Source organism: Ailuropoda melanoleuca, chromosome 11 (genome assembly GCF_002007445.2).
Source record: "Ailuropoda melanoleuca isolate Jingjing chromosome 11, ASM200744v2, whole genome shotgun sequence".
Classification (NCBI taxonomy): Eukaryota; Metazoa; Chordata; class Mammalia; order Carnivora; family Ursidae; genus Ailuropoda; species Ailuropoda melanoleuca.
This window is the reverse complement of record NC_048228.1, coordinates 32116855-32138744: the sequence shown is the minus strand read 5'-3', so window position 1 is coordinate 32138744 and position 21890 is coordinate 32116855. Positions and strand designations below refer to the sequence as shown.

The following is a 21890-nucleotide window of genomic DNA, read 5'->3' as shown; positions in this document are numbered from 1 at the left end:
GATGTGGGGCTCGATCCCATAGCGCCGGGATCACGCCCTGAGCCGAAGGCAGACGCTTAACTGCTATGCCACCCAGGCGCCCCTGGAATTTATATTTATCAGTGCACGCTGGTCATGTCATTGCCTAACATAGATCCTAGTATGCAACTAAACGTAAGCATCTATGAATGAAAAGAACAGAGAATAGGGGCGCCTGGGTGGCACAGCGGTTAAGCATCTGCCTTCGGCTCAGGGCGTGATCCCGGCGTTATGGGATCGAGCCCCACATTGGGCTCCTCTGCTGTGAGCCTGCTTCTTCCTCTCCCACTCGCCCTGCTTGTGTTCCCTCTCTCTCTGGCTGTCTCTATCTCTGTCAAATAAATAGATAAAATCTTAAAAAAAGAAAAGGAAAGAAAAGAAAAGAACAGAGAATAAACACATCCAAGGATTAGAGCTCTGGCCATGCCTTAACACTAAGGGCAGATAATACTTTTGATCTTACTTTATATTTTCTACAGGGATGTGTCATAGGAGGAATAAGAAAATGCAACACGGAAAATGTTTTGAGACAGAGTAGTTTTATATGTCCTCTTTCCACAGGGTATTCCTTTCTCATATTAAATCTCTGAGGTCAGCAAGTACAACCTCCCACTTAGAAACTACAACTTTATCAAATGACTTACAGAAAAATTATGATTTTGCACAGAGAAAGAAAGGAGAAGAAAAGATAAAAGGATTAGTATAGGGGAATAGGGAAAAAGAACACAAGGACAAGGCCAAAGCTGTTTCTATGCACTCATGGTAGACAATTCCAAATTTCATTTCCAAGAAAAAATCACACAAAACAGAGGAAGTCAAAGATATAGCCTTATGCAAATGATTCATAAGCAGAAGGGGATTAATTTATGTAAATTTTATAAATATAGATAGAGTTAAATAATAAATTTCAAGACACCACATCACAGTGGTGTGGTGTAGAGGCTGATATAATTTAAGCTAAAGCTATATTTGAGATATCATAAGATATGTAGTTGTTTGGATAGAGAAAGAGAAACATTACAGGATGTACTGTTGAAATTCATTGTGAGGGATGAGTAGGTAATGATATAATTTCTTTAAAGAAGATTTAAGCAAGGTTCATCTGTCATTTGTATGTAGGATGGAGCAGATGGAGGGGACAAGTTAGAACACGTAGGAAGCTCTTTGATTCATCTCCGAGTGAGGTGGTGAAAGTGTGGATTAGGATGCTGACAATGAAAATAAAGTGAAAAGAACTTGGATAAGAGGTATCTTGAAAGAAAACTCCATAGAATTTGGTGACTAACTGGATCTTAAAAAGAAGGATTGGAATGAGTCACATATCATTTAAACTTTGGAGACTGAGTGACTAGCTTGAATCAAGACTAAGAGGTGAGAGTTTTTCATTAAATACAGTTAACTAAAATGTCACAAGCTAGGAAGAAAAATAATTTACAATATGTTGACTTCCTATCCATTAGTACTTGGAAGAAATCAGGTGAATGTCAACTCAATGTTTTTCTTCCATCTTCAGGTATCCAAAAACTTACAGCACACCGCTATGCTCCTTCTATTACTCCTTTCAATTTTTCCCTGGTCTATACTATCTTCTCTAATGGAGTTTTGGGACAAATACGATGTTCCAGTCACCTCTAATAGAGGTTTGTGTCAGAGATCCCACTGTACTTTCAAATCACATTTTTCCCAAGTTCAGCATTTTAAACTACCTAAAAGATCAATGAAGAAATGTACCTGCAAAAGCAATTATATAATGGACAGCAGTATGATATATCAAAGAAAATATACACAAAATCTGCTTTGTCCCCTGGAGCTTAATCACCAATGGAGACTTTATAAATTTCACAATTAATTTCTGTTCATACTGTTAGAATTTTTTTTATTTAGGTAAGCTGAGTTTAAAGGGTTGCAATGACTTTGCTTTAATATTATGCAAAAGACATTGTTTTAAAAAGTCATAGATCTTATTTCAAGGCCTTTTCAATTTGTTTTCTTATTACTGAGACATATTTGAGAATCACATGGGCAATTACTAGGGGAAGTTTGGCTAGTAAATTCCTGTATTTTGCACAAAAATTGCATTTCAAAGTTGATATATTAAAGTGGATGCTTATTCTAGGAGTACCTTAATAGGTGATGGGAAATATAATTCATATAAAGTAGATATTTTGGGGGTTGTTCCATACTTCAAGTGTTCATGGTTTCAATGAGCTTTTGAAGCTCTTTGAAATTATTTTTAAAAGCTTAGGACACCTTGTTATGCTATAGAAAATGATACGATTAGCGTTTATAGTTTTACAAAAATGCTGACAATGAAAATAAACAAAACTATTTTCCATTAAAGTATTATCAAATCTCCTAAGGAAACAGATTTAGTATTTTGATCAAGACTTACTTAGTTTTGGAGATCGGAGATAGTTTTAAGGTAATCAAATATTAGATAGTCTTTGAGATATAGTAAAGAGATTAAATAATTGTATTTACTTGGAACTTGTACTAACCTGTGGAAACAGGTTTCATTGTGTGAAGCAAAGTTTTAGACTAAAATGCCTTCACGCCACACACAATGGAACAGCGCTCATAAGGATTCATATCACCTCAGCTTTGTCCATATTTTAAACTAAACATTATGAGGAGTTCATTTATTTTCAATTACAAAGCAGTCAGACTATTTTGTAGGGCTTTCTTATGTAGTGTTTTCTTGAATTTATTTGAAACATGTCATACGCTAGCTAATTTATATACTGCTATATTTTAACACTGATACCCCAACAAAATGGACTGTGAGGAATTTGGGACTGATTATTCTTGATTCTGACAACACATCAAATGCAAGAATACTTTCTAAGGCAATGAAGAGTTGCTTGAAGCAAAAATCAAAAAATGTTAACACCTGATTGATTATCTTGCCTAGATCCATAAATGTTTTGAAAAACAACTTACTTTTTAGTGATAGCATAAATATGGTGTATCAAACATATAGTCATCTGATACCATTTCATGGAAAATTATAAAGCAATCAGCATATACAAATGAAGTTTGTTCACAAATAATTATTTCCAGATACCTATATATTCTTATTATCCAAAATCTATGAGTATAAAAGCTCTATGCAATCTATGAGTATAAAAAATTTGCGCAAATATATTTATTTATTTATTTATTTATTTATTTATTTCTGTGTATGTATGTATCTGTCTAGAAAGCTGCCTTGAAAGTTTAAGACCTTATTTGAAGAATGGCTTTGAGCACATTGTGAATTTCTAATGATAAAGAACAGATGGGATTGATTGCTAACTCAGTGTGAAACAGGAGGAAAATGCCTGCAGATATTCAGGCCTGGTATGGAACAGCTATCCCAACCCCAGTAGCCAGGGCTTATCAGGGTGAAAGAACCAGGCTGATGAACACAAGGCAAAGTTTGTGCAAAAGAAGTGAAATCAGCTTAGTAATTACTTGATTACTGGAAGGAAAATATCACTTCTGAAGGGAGATGTTTTAAATGAACTGAAAAATAGAGACATACTGGTCTCAGTAGGCTTCAATTAAAAAGTTGCAGGATTTGTTTTACTGGCACTAGGAGATGCCCAGTGGTAATTTATGTTCTGGGAGGACTTTCGTACACAAAGTCAGTGCCTCTTTTATTTCTAGACCCCCTAAGACTCCTAAGAAAAGCAATATGCCAGTCAAATGGCAAATCAGAATCAAGCATCCACATAATCCACAGTGGGAAAAATTATTTAAATACCTAGGAATATGTCAAATAGGCTATTTGGAAATCTTACTCTGTTCTACCGAATATCTGAGGAAGATAAGAGAAGAAACATGATTATGGTAAAATAATGAAGGACAGAAAGAGCTTAATTATCATCTGAGGATGGATAGAAGAATGGACTCTTGACTCATTTGGTATAACATTTTTATAACACTTCAGGAATCTGGACATGCACGGTGTGTATAAGCCATTATTCAGTTAATGAGATGCTAAGCCACAATTTGCGTTGAAATTGTCCAGTGTTGCTTTTCATTAAAGAGATAATGACTCAGAAGATATATTAGGTGTTGCTACAAGCTGCTGTTTTCATTCCATTTTTACTTGGCAAATTGGGTCACTTTGTATTACAAGAAGATAATCTAACTTCTAATATACCCATGTTACCTGATTTTGCAACACAGAAATGATGAAATGTGATAGCCCTTTTGCACCTGGCGTGCAAGCTCAGCATTATGCCATGTGGAAGCAAGTCAGCAGACCTTTATGCAGTAACCTAAATTTTGCTTTAAGGCACTTTTGTGTATATTAAACTGTGCTCTTGAAGGGAAAACATCTGCAACAGTTCACATGCTAAAGTAGACAATATCACAAAGTCTGATGGGTTAGAGCTCTTATATTTCTCTCTGGTTTGTTGCATTGCAAACTAGCTGAGGGTGTGCTCTCCATAGAACTCATTAGCTAGAGAGAGGAGGCACCTGGCGGTCACTGATATGCTAATCTAACCCCAGAAGTAATCGACTTTCTTCAGAAGCATATATAACCAAGGCTTCAGGGCAATTTTCTAAGCTGCCAGAACCCTTGGTACAGGGTCTAGATCTCTCAATCTTCTTTTCAGAACAAAGTGTGATACTATAATGGAGAAAAGGCAATTCATAAATGTTTTACTAGTATCATAATTCTCATCACAGATGAAGGTATGGTGAAATCAGCCAACTCTTTGTAGGTACTGAAAGATGCTTCTCAGAAATAAGTTGAGTCTCTGTCTCTAGGCAGATGTTGGCCAATTTTTCTGTAAAGGGCCAGAGAGTAAATATTTTCAGCTTTATGGGCTAAACTATTCAACTCTACCCTTGGAGTGTGAAAGTTGCCATAGACAATATGGAAATGAATGAGTGTAACTGTGTTACAGTAAAACTTTATTTACAAAAACAGGCAGTGGGCCAGACTTGACCCACAAGTTATGGTTTGTTGACCCCTTTTCTAAAGCCATGTAAATGTTCATGCCTTGACCCAGTAACCCTATTGCTAGGGATATATCTTAAGGAAGATGTTTACAAGAATGATTTTTTAGGGTAGTCTTTTGGATTTTCCACATAGACGATCATGTCATTGGCAAAGAGTGAGAGTTTGACTTCCTCTTTGCCCATTTGGATGCCCTTTACTTCTTTTTGTTGTCTGATTGCTGAGGCTAGGACTTCTAGTACTATGTTAAACAACAGTGGTGAGAGTGGGCATCCCTGCTGTGTTCCTGATCCTAGGGGAAAAGCTCTCAGTTTTTCCCCATTGAGAATGGTATTCGCTGTGGGTTTTTCTTTTCTTTTATTTTCTTTTTTTTTTTTTAAGATTTTATTTATTTATTTGAGAGACAGAATGAGAGAGAGAGAGTACACAAGCGGAGGGGAGAAAGAGGGAGAAGCAGACTCCCCCACTGAGCAGGGAGCCAGATGCCAGGCTCAATCCCAGGACTCTGGGATCATGACCTGAGCCGAAGGCAGGCACTTGACTGACTGAACCACCCAGGTGCCCCCACTGTGGGCTTTTCATATATGGCTTTTATGATATTGAGGCATGTTACCTCCTATCCCTACACTGTGAAGAGTTTTAATCAAGAAAGGATGCTGTACTTTGTCAGATGCTTTTTCTGCATCTATTGAGAGGATCATATGGTTCTTGTCCTTTCTTTTATTCATGTAGTATATTACATTGATTGATTTGTGGATGTTGAACCACCCTTGAAACCCAGGAATAAATCCCACATGGTGAGTGATCCTTTTAATGTACCGTTGGATCCTATTGGCTAATACCTTAGTGAGAATTTTTGCATCCATGTCATCAGGGCCACTGGTCTGTAATTCTCCTTTTTGATGGGATCTTTGTCTGGTTTTGAGATCAAGGTAATGTTGGCTTCATAGAGTTTGGAAGTTTTCTTTCCATTTTTATTTTTTGAAACAGTTTCAGAAGAACAGATATTAATTCTTCTTTAAATGTTTGGTAGAATTCCTCTGGGAAGCCATCCAGCTTTGGAATCTTGTTTGTTGGGAGATTTTTGATTACTGCTTCAGTTTCCTTGCTGGTTATTATGGGTCTGCTCAGGTTTTCTATTTCTTCCTGTTTCAATTTTGGTAGTTTATACATCTCTAGGAATTCATCCATTTCTTCCATATTGCCTAATTTGTTGACATGTAATTGCTCATAATATGTTCTTATAATTGTTTATATTTCTTCAGTGCTGGTTGTGATCTCTCCTCTTTCATTCATGACTATTAATTTGAGTCCTTTCTTTTTTCTTTTTAATAAGTCTGGCTAGAAGTTTATCGATCTTATTAATTCTTTCAAAGAACCAGCTCCTAGTTTCATTGATCTGTTCTACTGTTCTTTTGGTTTCTATTTCATTGATTCCTGCTCTGATCTTTATTAATTCTCTTCTCCTGCTGGGTTTAGGCTTTATTTGCTCTTCTTTCTCCAGCTCCTTTAGGTGTAGGGTTAGGTTGTATATTTGAGATTTTTCTTATTTCTTGAGACAGGCTTGCATTGTTTTATTCTTCCCTCTTAGGACCACCTTTGCTGCATCTCAAAGGTTTTGAACAGCTGTGTTTTATTTTCATTTGTTTCTATGAAATTTTTTTAATTCTTCTTTAATTTCCTTGTTGACCTATTCATTCTTTAGCAGAATGCTCTTTAACCTCCATGTATTTGTGTCCCTTCCAATGTTTATAGCAGCAATGTCCACAATAGATGAACTATGGGGAGAGCCCAGATGTCCATCAACAGATGAATGGATAAAGAAGATGTGGTCTATATATACAATGGAATATTATTCACCCATCAAAAAGAATGAAATCTTGCCATTTGCAATGGACATGGACGGAACTAGAGGATTTTATGCTAAGTTAAATGAGTCAATCAGAGAAAGACAATTATCATACAATTTCACTCATATGTGGAATTTAAGAAACGAAACAGAGGAGCATAAGGGAAGGCAGGGAAAAATAAAACAAGATGAAATCAGAGAGGAGACAAACCATAAGAGACTCTTAATCATAGGAAACAAACTGAGGGTGGCTGGAGGGAAGGGGGTGATGGGGTAATCAGGAAATGGGCTTTAAGGAGGGCACATGATGTAATGAGCACTGGGTAGTATATAAGACTGATGAATCACTGAACGCTACATCTGAAACTAATAATACACTATATGTTAATTAATTGGATTTAAATTTTAAAAAAGAATGATCTTTTTAGAAAACATTTCCATCCTTGTTTTGTTCATTGCAATGTTATCCATAATGGGTAAAATCATAATTGCCTTAAAGCTCAACAATAAAGAAGTAGTCAAGCTTGTCATAAGGGGTAACATTATGCATCTGCTCAAACATAATTTTGAAAAATGTATGATAATATCTAAATATATTTTAAATAATTAAGATTAAGTGAAAAATGCAGGCTACAGAAATTTGAACACTTAAGGACAGAAATTAAATATGAACACACATAATCAATACACTTAAAAAACTCAGAATGTGAACAAAGTTAGGTAATTCAAAATGCATGCATATAAGAGAGGAAAATCATACATATAAGACAATGGAAAATCACTGTACAGAAATATCTGTACATTAATTCGGCAGTCTCTTATTGGGCATTTCTTATGTGAAAAGTCACTGTGCTAGGCATTGGGGTAGCAGAAATAAATGATAGCTCTGCCCTGAAAGAAGCTAACAGATCAACAATGGAAAATTACAGAGAAGATGAAATTACAACACAATCTTCAGCAGATAATGAGGGAGGAGATTCTAAGGGAAGGTTGGGAGAAGAGCTTGCCATAAAGGAAATTAGTAGTTCAGGACTGCTGGAGCTGTTAGGTGGGGAGGGAAAGAGCCCTAAGAGAGCAGGTGGGGGGAGCTTGACATGATATGCTAAGGAGTTGAGACTTTATCCTGAAGACAAAACGGATGAGAGGAGTGAGCTGCATTGAAGAGATTAAAATTCAAAGTCAAAAAATCTCTTTAAGAAACAATGTTTTGGTAGTAATATGAGGGATCTACTAGATGGGAAACAACTACAGGGCATACCACAAGGCGATGCTAGAGAATCTGATGACTCCTGGATCTTTCTCTTACTAAGTGCATGAGCTGCAACAAGGCTGGTAGCCATTCTAAGTCTCCTTCCTCTCATTTGTAGAGTTGACAAAGTGATACCTTACTGGATGTAGCTATGAAAAAATAATTATGAAAAATACATTTTAGGGGTGCCTGGGTGACTCGCTGGTTAAGCATCTGACTCTTGATTTTGGCCCAGGTCATGATCTCAAAGTCATGGAATCAAACCCCAAGCTGGGCTCCCCACTGCACATGGTGTCTGCTTGGATTTTCTCTCTCTTTCTCTGCCCCTAACTGCCCCCCTCAAAAAAAAAAAAATAAGAAAGAAAGATAAGTTTTGTAAAATCATTAATGCTGTTCATTTTTTAAAAATAAACATATAATTGAAAGATATTATTACAGATTATAATCACATAGTTTCAAAAAATCAGTTTGAGAATAGTGAAGAAAATGTATACATACATTAGGGACGGCCCTGGATAGAAGGAAAAGGGGACATCAAAATTAACCTTCTGGGGAATTATGCCATTAATCTGATTTGGCATTATATGAAAAGGAGCCAGTTTGGGAGATAGATGTTTAAGGATTTAGCTTACCTTGGAAAATTATTTAAAATATTTGAAATATAAAAATATTGGAGTCTGACCCAGTATTAATGTGCAAATATGAAAAAATGTGATTCCATTGGGATATACAGAATGTGTCATAACATAATACGGTCCTGGGCTGGGTTTACAGGTGTGGGGAAACATGACGTGAAGAAGAAAAAGGAGAAAACATATCTAAATATATGACATAATGAGTGCAGGAAAGATCTGACTTGCCATTGTTTGTATGTGTCCTTTGTACAGAATTCTCTAATTATCCATTAGTGTGTGAAATGGCATGAAAAATATAGCTACTGTGGATGAAAAACTCCTTAATATTTTCTAAGGAATTCAAAACCAGTGGAAAACCAAGGAAATAAATTTCTAGTGATAGACCTAATTTGATCCTAATTTGTTTGAATCAATACTATTGATTGGCAATGCTAGTTTCATCCCAGCTTTCAATTCTTTTCCTGTTAGCAGATGTTGCTTTGAGCAGAGATGGCATGTAGGCACAGCTGTAGCCCCCTCTTTCTATTTACTTCCTTCCTTCTATGTAATCTGGAATGCTTGTCAATGTTCTTCACCATTGTGCACTTTTTTTCCTTTCGATGCATAATTTCTCCATAAATAACTTGCTAATTTCATGTTCTTGTCTATGATGTGGTAGCATGTCAAAGAGGCTTTTTAATCTGTAAACAAATTATGTCTATTGCTTTACCCCTGTCAAGAACTCATTGACTCTCTTGCTTGATGAAAGTTAATTGGTTTGTTAAGCCTGACACTCATCTTTCTTTTTATCAATCCATGCTAAATTTTTTACATACCATTCTATACTTGCTTAAGTGTTTTCATGTTGTTTTTCACAATCATTTAAGGCAATAAATATATCCTCACTAGAATTACAGTTCTCCTTTCAGGGGCTTAATGTCTACTGAGTTCTGTTCATTAGAAGAAAATACTTGGCTGAATTTTGCTTAATTTGATATTTATACTATATTTTAGCAAATGAATTTGTGTATGTTCCGAGTTTGTTAACTTAACGTTTGTTAAGAAGAGCACACGGTGCCACAGTTCAACAAGAGACCACAGAGAAATTGAAATGGAGTTTATCGCTCATAGGTCCTGGAGAAAGTACATGGCATGCCTCAGGGGGCCACATGGGGAGGCCAAGGCAGAGTGCAGACAGAAAGCCATAGGATCTGTGGCACATTCCTTTATTTGAGCGCATGGGTACAGTGCTTTGGTGTTCTTGGACTAAACCCAGGTTGGTCAGCTCAAACTAAAAGAAGCAGGAGTTTGATAAGTTCCATGAGGGTCTTATCTAAGCACAAGGGGAAGACCTTAGAGAGGGGCAAGACTGTCGATCGCAGTTGGTGAAATCATATGAAGAACCTGCATTTGCTTCTGGCTCTGGGGCTATTATCTAGGGTATGTGCTTCATGAAGGGCTAGAGTTAGTTTCAGGTCCCTGCGGGCCAGTTGGCCAAACAAAATAGATGCTACGCAGCAATACCATGGAGTAGTTTAGCTGAACTCTTGACAGCCCCAACAGAAAGAATGTGACTCGAGAGAGTGGTCTCTGTCAAATATCTAATCACAAATAAATAAAGTTCACATGAAATTAAAAGGTACAATCAGTACTTATACCTCTCTGTGATGAAAGAAAGATAAGACAGGAAGGTTCTGGAAAAGCCAATTTTAACTTTTATCTCCCCACAAGTCTCATAATACCATAAAAAATCTTGCTCTTTGACAGTGACATCCATTCAACAACAGCTCTTTGAGAATGTTCCTGCAGTGATCAATTAAGGGAAAAATGTGACTTCTAGGTATATATTCTCTTAGATATTTTAAATACTAAAATTATACTTTCCAGACACTATAATTGTTATTAGACTCTCGTTTTAACTTAGTGAAATAGGATGCAATATACCATTAATTCAAAAACATGACATTATGAAGTGATCAAATGTTGAGAAGCTGTATTAAGCTTTCTATCTAGTGTGAATTATACCTGTAAAATGATATTGTGGTCATTGAGAACCAGCAAGCAGACCTAAATAGCATAGAACAAGTAATAAATTATGGTTGAAATGGGTAATTCTGAACAATGAAGTAAAATGGAACAATAAAATATGTTTTTAATGATTGACAGGAAATCAATGAAGAATAGACTGGCCATTTGGCAGCATACTGAAGAATTATAAATTTTAGTAGAAATAGCACAATGTTAATTCCATTCATTCCACACATTAACTGTAATTTATTTAATCAAATTGATTCAGCATCTATTTCACACAAAACACTATGCTAGTTATCGGGCAGAGGAAGTCATATTTTCTCCACCTTTAAGGAGAGCCAGGAATGTGCACAAATAATATGCAGGTATTGACAAAGAACACAAGGATGAGAGAGAGCTCACTATGATCTAAGAATATGTTCAAAACATGGATGTGGGAGGTGCCTGGGTGGCTCAGTCGGTTAAGCATCTGACTTTTGATTTCATCTCAGGTCATGATCTCAGGGCTGTGAGATCGAGCCCCATGTCTCCATGCTGGATGCAGAGTCTGCTTAAGATTCTCTGTCTCCCACTCCCTATGCCCCTTCTCTCTCTCCCTCTCTCTCTCTCTCAAGAAAAAAAGCTATATTTAGTCTCAAGATGTCAAAATAGAGCAGAGACATTGTGATTTGAAGGGGTTGGTTTTTTTTTTTTAATTTCAATTACAGTATACTTAACATACAGAATTATATTAAAATTGGGTATACAATACAGTAATTCAACAATTCTATATATTACTCGGTGCTCATATCAGTATGTGTTCTCCTAATCCCCTTCATCTATATCACCCATTCCCTACCCACCTTCCCTCTGGCAACCATTAGTTTGCTCTCTGTAGTTAAAAGTCTGTTTGGGTCTTGTCTCTCTCTCTCTTTTTTTTTTTGTTTGTTTGTTTTGTTTCTTAAATTCCATAGATGAGTGAAATCATATGATATTTGCTTTTAAATTCTAATCCAGCAAGAGAATTTCAGGGAGAGCATCTCCTCAAATCTGGAACCAAGACACTATCAGATCCTGTAAATTTTACTAATTACTGAATGCTAAACTATTGGCTAGAGCCCCCAATTCTGTTGTGGATATTTCAAATGTCATTTTAACACAAAAATTAACAAAACAAACAAACAATATCCATAAAAATTATTACAGAGAAAACAGATGATGTTTTCAAATGAGAAAGCAAAAGAAAAAATATATACACATATAGTTTTAGTATTTCCTTATTTTGAGAACGCAGTCATAGACACAAGAATAAGAAAATATTGACGAACATCATGCATAACATATTTTGGTATTCTGGTATGCATTGTCATAAATCATATCGAGAAAAATCAAAGAGAATAAATCAGTGTTTATACCTTTGAAGTCAGAGCATTATCAGTGTTTCAACAAACCTTAGAATACTTTTATTGGAATCGTATATGATACTCACATAATAATCTGAGAATGACTACTATCCATATAGTTCTTATTTATTCACACAAAAACCATTTTTAGTGTATATTATATGCCAGAAACTTTGCTGGGCATAGGGCGTACACTAGTCTGTAGTATTACTAATTCCAAAAGTAGTCATGCAAATAGCCTGGTGAAGATCTGGAAACTTTCCCATCCAAAAGTGAGCCACCCATAGTTCTGAAAAAAATTTATTCTAAACAGAAGTAGACCCGTGGGAGTAGTATAGCTCTTTAGAGCACAAATATATCCAAAACTGAGGAAGTTATGATTGTTCTGATTCTGACAAGTAAATCTAAGTTCCAGATATCGGGGCCTGGTGGGGAGGGGGTGGAGGGGGACAGTTATTTTGTTGATTTATCTCTCAAATCTCCTTACAAATTCTAAAAACATTGTAACAGCATTGTTTGAACAAGTCTTCTAGTGATGTCTTTTAGACCCACCCAAGAGCAGTTTTGTGGAAGAGGTTTGGCCTGAGGAGCTACTGAATTGCCTGGATTGGTATCATTTAAGGGATGTGACTGGATTGAGCATGGATGTCTTGATCACAGTGCAGGACTTCTGTTTGGAGCATCATAAAGGTTTTGTTTGTTTTTCTGTTTGGTTTTTTTGTTTGGTTTTTTTTGTTTTTATTTATTATGTTCAATTAGCCAGCATCATTAGTTTTTGATGTAGTGTTCGACGATTCATTAATTGCCTATAACACCCAGCGCTCATCACCGCACGTGCCCTCCTTAATAAAGGTTTGTAAAAACATTATCCAGTCTTTCTGCCTGAAGTTAGTCTGTCCTGTTAGCTAACCCCGTTTGAGTGCATCTACCCCATACCTGTTTAAATGTGAAAGACAAAGAGGAAATACAAGAGAAATGATTGATTGCTTAATATAAGATATGTACCAGTGAAAACAGACTGCTATATAATATGTAATAAAAGCAACAACAAAAATCTATCCAGCTAAAACTAGAGTCAGGTGAAGTGTTCTTCCTAAATTAAAAATAACCTGTTCTCAATGACAAGTCTGGAGGTCAGCAGTGACAATGCATCTAAAAGTGAAATTACCCAATTTTGAAGTCCTATAACAGAAACCACAAAACTGACAGTCAACAATCTGGTCAGTTTTCAGTCTCAGTGGGCAGTTATTGAGAGTAAAGGATAAACCACCTACCTCATTCACAAAAGTAACCAAGTCAGGATATGATCCTATATGTGGAATTTGTCTGTGAGTTAAACTCCTCCCACCCTACCCCTGGACTGACCATGTAGAGCTGAAAAGTCTCTGGGTCATATGTACCCTTAGCCCATCCCACCATCTTAAAATTAGTGCACACACTGTGGCATACTTTTCTGTCTTCCTTTTTTTTTTTTTAAGATATTATTTATTTATTTGACAGAGAGAGACAGCAAGAGAGGGAACACAAGCAGGGGGAGTGGGAAAGGGAGAAGCAGGTTTCCCGCTGAGCAGGAAGCCCAATGTAGGACACAATACGGGCTCGATCCCAGGACCCTGGGACCTGAGCCGAAAGCAGATGCTTAACAACTGAGCCACCCAGGCGCCCCACTTTTCTGTGTCTTGTCCTACAACTGCTTCCTGTGGGTGACCGCAAGTAAGTAACAGGACAAGCTGCCTAGAACACTTTAGTTCTCCAAGTCCCCAAACTGGTGAGAGGTGGGTAGGAGTTGGGGCTTCCTAAAAGTTGCAGTAAAGAATTACTAAGACAGATGAATCAGTGTAAATATAACTATCTGGTTTATTAACCATGTTGATCTGATCAGAATCAGCAAGGAGAACAACTCATTAATTCATATATGGCATCCCAGAAATTTTCAAATAAGCGTATTCAACTTTACATATTAATGAAAAATTTACATTTAATGAAAAATCAAAAAGCACTCTTTCTTTAGCCTTATTTATTTATTTTTATTTATTTATTTATTTATTTATTTATTTATTTATTTATTCCATTCCTGAACTTCTTCCAGGGTGGTTTGTTACCACATCCTAAGGTGGTCTCAGTCACTTCTCTAACTCTGTCTCTATTTGTGTGATAGAGATCAATGTGCTCCTTACCAATTCTTCCATAGTCTCAAAGGGTTACCTAATTTTGTGCCCAAGTTATGCCTGCAATCTGTGACCTTGTAACTGCATCTTTATGATATGGAGAATGCTATAGACTGCCTTTCTCTTGCCTATATGCTGTATCTTGGTGATAACTTTTGTACAGTTTGGTGCAGGTGTGTGCAAAATCACACACACAGAAACTATTGATTACTTTCCAGTATATCTCACACTCCACAGTTGGTGTTAAACTAATCTCTGTTTTTCCAAGTGTCATTGTATTATGCCCTGGTTTTAGTTTCAGAGTTTTCCCCAGATTACTAAATGTACATTTTCTAGCATAATAATATATTATCTTGTGAATTTTACTTTTTATTTTGGCTAACCAAAATAGGGGCTAACTCCAAACATGGTGCTTCCCTTAAAAAAAAAAAAGGCAAATCTTAAAATTTTAAAATTTCCCCTGTTCCCCAGATGAATTTTCCTTGATGATTATTTGTCAAGAATAATGTTAAAAATTTCTTTTCTTGGAAGGGGTTTGGAGATAATTGAAGATTTCTGAGGCTCTTGTAAGTGGTAGTTTCTAAGATGTTATAATTATTTGGATTCATGAAATACATGTGAGTACATGTAAAATCAAGTTACTTTCATAACAATTTTAACTAGTTGTATTGAGAAACTTTTCAACCAGTTGCACTGGTGTCACACAGAAATCCTATGTAATGAAAATGAGGTTCTAAATAAACAAATAAATAATAAAAATAAAGCCCTGAATAAAATTTATAATCACTTCTTTCTAGTGAACATCCAATTTTTAAAAATAAACTTTTTGTCATAGAACAGTTTTAGATTTATAGAAAAATTGCTATGATAGTACAGAGTTTCCATATACCCCAGACTGCCTCACCTATTATTAACATATTACAGTAGTATGATATATTTGTTACAATTAATGAATCCATATGGAGCCATGATTAAAAAAAATCCATACTTTGGATATCTAGTTTTTACCTAATACCCTTTTTGTTTGTTTGCTTCAGAATCCCATATAATTCTCAAGTGTCCTTGGGCTCTTCTTGACTGTGACAAATCATCTTTATTTTTTACTAACATCCAATTTCTTCTTAATTACTTTAAAAATGCCTCCCCAAAACATTCTGACTCTAAATATTATTGATTATTCCAAGTGTTTAATTTCAGTTTTATCCAGGGAATAAGCTAACCCTCTAAGTAAGGGATATAGTATGGCAGATTCCATTTTTAAAAACCTGCTTCTTCTTTCCTCCTTTCCTTTTGTATTCCTTTCTTTTTTCTTTCTTTTTCTTTCCTTGTCTCTCTTTTCTTTCTGTTTTTATCCATCCATTTATTTATTTTCTCTCTTTCTTTCTTAAAATATTTACTGACTGCCAACTGTGTATTAGGCACTATTACAGGAATTCATCCAACAACCCACACTAGAAAACCTGCTTTGCAGGCCTTATATTTTAGTGAGTAGAGACAAAATGTAAAAAAAGAAGCATGATAATTAAATTACACAGCACTTTAGGGATGCCTGGGTGGCTCAGTCATTAAGCGTCTGCCTTTGGCACAGGTCATGATCCCAGCATTCTGGGATCGAGCCCCGCATCGGGCTCCCTAATCAGCAGGAAGCCTGCTTCTCCCTCTCCCACTCCCCCTGCTTGTGTTCCCTCTCTTGCTGCCTCTCTCTCTGTCAAATAAATAAATAAAATCTAAAAAAAAAAAAAATACACAACACTTTAGAAAGTGACAGATGCCATGAATGAGGTAAAATAGTGCAGGGTCAGGAAGATTGAGAGGGAGGGAGGAAGGAAGGGAAGTGGTCAAGGTCACCTCAGCTGGCCTTCCAGGAAAGAGCTAAAGGAAATCAAGGAGTGAGCCATGCAGGCATTTGGTAAAAGAGTTTTCTATGCAGAGGCAAGAGCCAGGGCAGAGGCTTTGAAGCAAGAGTTGCTTGGAGTATGTGAGAAATAGATAAGAATTCTGGCACAGGTAGCTGGGGCAAAGTGAGAATGGGAAAGGATAATGGGCAACACTGTCGGCAAGATAACACAGGGCCAAATCTAGTCGATCCTTGAAGGACATTGTGAGGATTACAGCTTTAACTCTGAGAAGTATTGAGAAAATTCGGAGAGTTTGAGCAGAACTGTTCCATAATCCCTTGTAAAACAGAACCGCTCTCCCAGCTGTGCTGGGAATAGACCACAAGAAACAGGATTGTTGGAGGCAACAGTAGTAACCCAGGCAAGAGATGGTGGTGCTGTGGAGCTGGTTGTGGAAGCAGTAGACAGGCTTAAGCATGGTCTAGTTCTGGAAATATTTGAAGGTAGAGCCAAACCAGTTTTCAAATAAATCAGATGTGAGGTACAGAGAAAAATAAGAGGATTCTAAGCACCTGAGTCTAAACAAATGTGAGACAGAATTCTATTAACATGGCAAAATTGCTACTGTAGCAATTTTGTAGAGTTTGGGGCCAGAGAGAGGAGTTCAACTTTGGGAATGTTGAATATGAGCTACCCATCAAACATCCAACTAGAGAGACTGAGTATGTGGTTGAATATAGAAGTCTGGAGTTCAGGGCAGAGCTCCAAAATGTATATATAAATTTGGTGTCATTAGCCCACAAATCATTTTTAAAGCCACAAGATTGCAGGCGATTCCCCAAAGGAATAAGTGTTTAATATGAATAAGTCAAAGTACTAAGACCTGAGACCTTCCAAGAACAAAAAGTTTGGAAGACAGAAAGAGTTACTAGTGAGCCAAGAGGAAAACCCAGAGGAGTGGTGTCCTACAAAGCATGTGAAGGAATAAAGGGCCTCTGGAAAGAGGGAATGATCAAGAGAAGCTATCCACACATTTGCAATTTTGAATTGAAGTATTACAAGTTACAGTGAGATAATTTTATAGTCACTGTAAAAGTTGATTAATATAGAGGAAAAAGCATGTGTTTGGATTCAGACTTACACAAATGCAAATCTCCTCTCTGTCACTCAGGGTGTGCCTTGGGCAAATTGCACGCCTTCTTTATACCTCAGGTTCCTGAGAAAAGCATCTTCTGATCTTCCCCAGAAGTTGTCAGCTTGCTGCATATTTTCAGGCTACAATCGGTGAAAATATGGTTCAATAGCTATTCAGTTTTTGAAAGGGTTTAATTTTAACTTTGACTAAATAAACCTGTACATTTTTCTCCAATAAGGGTAGAGTCATATTTATAATTTGGGGTCATCTTAAAAAAAGCCAAGCATTTGTCTCCTTTTTCTCCTTATCCTGGCCTATGTATATAGTATTTAATTATATCTTAGCTACAAATTACTACAAGGATCATGCAAAAGCAAATGGTCCATGTATACTAAGACATATGTCTTTGTCTTTGTAACTATAACAGGTGGTTTTAAAATTTAGTACTTCTACCTAACTATATGAAAGAGGTAAGGCTATGGAAAGGCATGGCTAGAAAACTGGTAACCTAGGGCTATATTTACAAGATTACCTAATTTGCAATTTGAAAATGGTAAGATAGTTTTGTAACTGTCAGACCCAGGATACATGAGTTGAGATACTTAGCAATGGAGACAGCCATGAACATAGCAAACATGAAGAGGGGTAACTTGGGAGGCAGAAACTCATTTAAAATAAATGTTTTAATTTTTTGAAATCAGTTATTACATACTCCTAGATCATCAGTTAGGATTTGAGTTATATGTCTATATAAAATATTGCAACTCACATGTTTTCCTCAAACTCAGCAAAATATGGAAGGTATCCTATGAACAAGTCCACACCATTTGAAGGTGTAAATAAGTGATTTTTCTAATGTGAAAAAGGCCCTCTTTAACCTTAGTGATAACATAGATTTGAGGTTGGAAGAATGAATGTCTTACACAGGGAGAAGGGTGATACCTATCAAGCAGAAACTGGAGTTGAGTAACAAGTAGGTTAGTGTGTGCCATCCGTAGCAAGACAGACAAAAATATCTTGGCCCAAGTCAACGGCTATCATTTCATTCCAGCACGGGGAGCCACTAGAATGGTAGCTAAGGTCACTAGAGCAGTGAGGCTTCATATGGTTAGCTCTGCAGGAGAACATTAATAGAACCCAAAGAGATCAGTCAGCCATAATTGGACCCTGCTTAAAAGAAGGACTTAAAGATGTTGGAGCCTTGATGATTCCATTGATGGGTGCTCATGTGTAATTGTTTTTTTTCCTATGCTTCTGAAGAAGGGTGTTGGGAAAACCCATGTTGGTTAGTGTGAACATTTATATCAGCATCTCACCTTTTCTCTTGTGTCTTCAAAGAAATCACAAAAATTGTAAAGGCAATTATGTGTTTCCCTATCTCTAAATAAGACTAGCTGAGTCATTTCAGACAAAATGTAAATATATTCTAAAAAGCACCCTAAGTAAACGATTCCATCCTGGGCAACCATGACCTCATATAATAGAAACTTAAGAAATATTGAATGATTCATAACCAACTAACTTCAACATCAGGAAATGTTTCCTCATTGCTACCTTAGTCTCTCCTATTTTATTTTCTCATATTATGATCTCAGTAAATGTAGAGAATAGCTGGCCATCAATCTCTGTATATCTCTTCTGTACATAGAGACTATTATTAAATTTCCTTCATGATCCTCAAACCCACTTAGCCTTCTCTTCGGTAGGCTAAATAATTCATTTCCCTTTTTTATTTTAGTCTTGTCTTAGTTCCTTGCATTAGTCAGGAGGAGAAGTCACAGGGGATTTTAAACCCAATATTCCTTAAGTATGTTAAGAGTAATGAGAAAACGGTAGTGGTATGTGGAAATGTCCCGACTAATACATGATAACCAACAGAAATTCTCAAAGAAATTGCCAACATCTGAATAATGTTATAATTTGAGTTTTCTGCAAGACACAGAAGAAAAGATGCTCGATGAGGGAGAATAAAATGTGTGTGCTTAGTCTGTATTCCTTAAATACGTGTGCACCAGTTCCACAGTTCCTCAGAACTCCTAAAATCTTAACTTCGTGTTTAGTACTTGCTAATGGGTACACTCTATACAATGACAAATGCCTTGGAGTGTTCTTCGTACAAGTAGATTCTTCCCTGAAGACTAGAGAGAAGAAAAAATGGTTCATAAATTCCTGATGGCCTTAGAGAAAAAAATCTTGAATTCCATTCAGAGAAGTTAAATATAAAGAATGCAAGCTATTTATCAGTCTGACATTCACTTTCAAAGGAGTAAGACATTGCAAAATTTTTAGTTTTGAAAAAAAGTTTCGCTACCGAATTTTGCCCAACATTCTAGTCTTGTATAATATAAGACAAGGACACCCTAAGCTGGTTTACGTCATGAAGCAAGGGTTTCAAGGGAAGTTAAATGTCTTTTCCTCCACAGCACTGAGAAGAAACCGCCAACATAGCTGAGCTAGTTCCAGAGTGGATACGGAAGCCTGGACAGCTACAACCTGACCTCTGTTTTCATGAAGGAGTGGCACCATCACATGAGACGGTCACTAGTCAGTCCTCAGACGCTAAGGCTTTAACCTGTCATGGGATTACTTCTAAATATGTTATTTGAATCAAATGTAATAGAAATAGCAATCTCATATCCCTTTCAGACAAAAAGATAAAACTTGGAAAGATTACCCAGGAGACCTGTCATCATTACAATGAGATACAAACAACAGAACTCAGTCATTTACCTCAACTTAAGTTCTTGGTAAGACCCATTGACTCAAGAGGCCTGTATGCATCTCAGTGTTAATTTTTGCCTTTCTTTGTAGTCTGATTTAAAGAGTGACACTCAATCAAGGCTTTGAGGAAAGGGGGGTCTCAAATTTTGCAATATTGTCATTAAAGAGACACTGAATGGATAACTGGTTTTCTGCAAAGCATGTTTTCCCTAGGGAATGCACTCACGCTAGTTAATCAACTGGCAAACAAGACACCTAGGGCTATCTCTTTACTGCCCTATTTGCCCCATCAATAATGTACAGACTGTCATTAAGAAGTCATTCCTCCCTTCTGGGCTGAATTTTGAGAGGTGCATCATGTGGGAAAAAAATAGGAGTTATAGTGTGAAGACTGTGGGTCGTACTGTAATCTCAGATACATGCTGTGCTATTCCGCAGACAGTCCATCAAGATATGTTCCAAGGCATGCACCAGCGCATATGAAAATATATAGGCTGAGACCACTGAACTCACTTCATTAGGACCTTTCAAGGTTAACATTATAATCATGCTTCAGGGCATAAACTGATCGCCAGCTGAGCTCCGGAAGACATTTCTACTTCTGTGGAAAGACTGTCCCCAGTGGGTTAGTTGCAGTGCAAGAACATTACCTTTTTTTTTTTTTAAAGATTTTATTTATTTATTCAACAGATATAGAGACAGCCAGCGAGAGAGGGAACACAAGCAGGGGGAGTGGGAGAGGAAGAAGCAGGCTCATAGCGGAAGAACCTGATGTGGGGCTCGATCCCATAACGCCGGGATCACGCCCTGAGCCGAAGGCAGACGCTTAACCGTTGTGCCACCCAGGCGCCCCGAACATTTTACCTTTTGCAAATATTTCTGTAGCCATACTAAAATGTCTTTCTTATCTTTTTTTTTTTATCTTGCAAATTAAAGCTCAAATCATCAAGCAATACTGGCTTTAAATAATTCCAACCTGAGACTTTTTTTTTTCTTTTTTTGGTATTGTTTCCTACATTTCTAATTAGTAAAGTATATTCTGTTGGTTTATTTGTTTTATTTGCTAACAAATTTACATGAGAACTATGTTTTAGGATTCATTATAACCATCTCATAATGGAAAATTTATTTAACTAAGGACACCATAAGTACTACCAGTAGTTATACTAGAATGTGAAAGTTTTTTTTTTTTTAAGATTTTATTTATTAGAGAGAGAGAGAGAAAACGTGGGGTGGGGGGCAGGGAGGGGGATAGGGAGAAGCAGACTCCCCGCTGATCAGGGAGCCTGACCCATGGCTCCATCCCAGGACCCTGGGATCATGACCTGAGTGGAAGGCAGATGCTTAACCGACTGAGCCACTCAGGTGCCCCTAGAATGTAACAGTTTCTATGGCCCAAAATGGCATCTGATGTTTAGCACCAAAGGCTTGATACTGCATTAGGGTGGTAGATTTCTGATGATTCTGGTCACTCACCTGTTCTACAGCATAAAAGACACAGATGTGATCTCCATCATCAGCTCGTACTTGTGGCACCTTGCACAGCCCAGGGCCGGCATTGAAGTCCTTCTTGCAGCAATACCCTCCAAACATTCAATTCCCATCCATTACAGAAGTATTCCCAAGTAAGGAGGTGAGGAAACAAGAGTTTGGGCTCTATGTACAACCAGACAGTAGAGAGAAGGAATATGAACATTAGTATGCCATGCTGTTGCTCTTTTAATGGGACTTGTCTAGAATGTCTTGCTCATCACGTGCTCCTTTTGATAGTGTCTTCTTTCATCTCAGTCTAGAACATGGAGATTATTACATACACTCAGAAAAAGTGAATGACTCTCCAACATTGATTTCTGATCTGCCGGAAATGCTACTGAGAAGTCGTAGCCCTTACATTTGCTTTTTAACCATATAGGGTATGTTATCTACATCCC

The 21890-nt window shown here is 36.9% G+C and overlaps 1 pseudogene; it reads right to left on the bottom strand.

Annotated features, from left to right (window-relative positions):
- The window catches only part of LOC100474162, a 62976-nt pseudogene extending 41424 nt beyond the window's left edge, over nt 1-21552 (bottom strand).
- Nucleotides 21553-21890: the final 338 nt, after the last annotated feature.